Below are 306 nucleotides of genomic sequence, written 5' to 3' on the forward strand. Positions count from 1 at the left end.
GGGGGGGGGGGAGCCGCTGCCGCGCCCGGAGACGGGCTCCCGCTCGGCTGCGGCAGGAGCGCGCACCGCCCCCGACCCGAAGGAGAAAGGGGAACACTGGGCGGTCCCAGGAGGGAATCCAGATCTCCGGGGCTGCAGCGAGAGGGGGCATACCGGCCCGGAGGACCGTGCGCTCCCTCTCTGACCCCGGCGAGCTGCCCCAGGGGCTGAGCCCTGGGAGGGCGAAGGTGCAGGACTGGCCGGCGCTGTGCAGGCAAGTGAATCCCGGCCAAAAAAAACAGGCGAGGGAAAGCCGACCCGGCCGGG

The sequence above is a fragment of the Antrostomus carolinensis genome, unplaced genomic scaffold, assembly GCF_000700745.2.
Source record: "Antrostomus carolinensis isolate BGI_N321 unplaced genomic scaffold, ASM70074v2 scaffold27619, whole genome shotgun sequence".
NCBI lineage: Eukaryota > Metazoa > Chordata > Aves > Caprimulgiformes > Caprimulgidae > Antrostomus > Antrostomus carolinensis.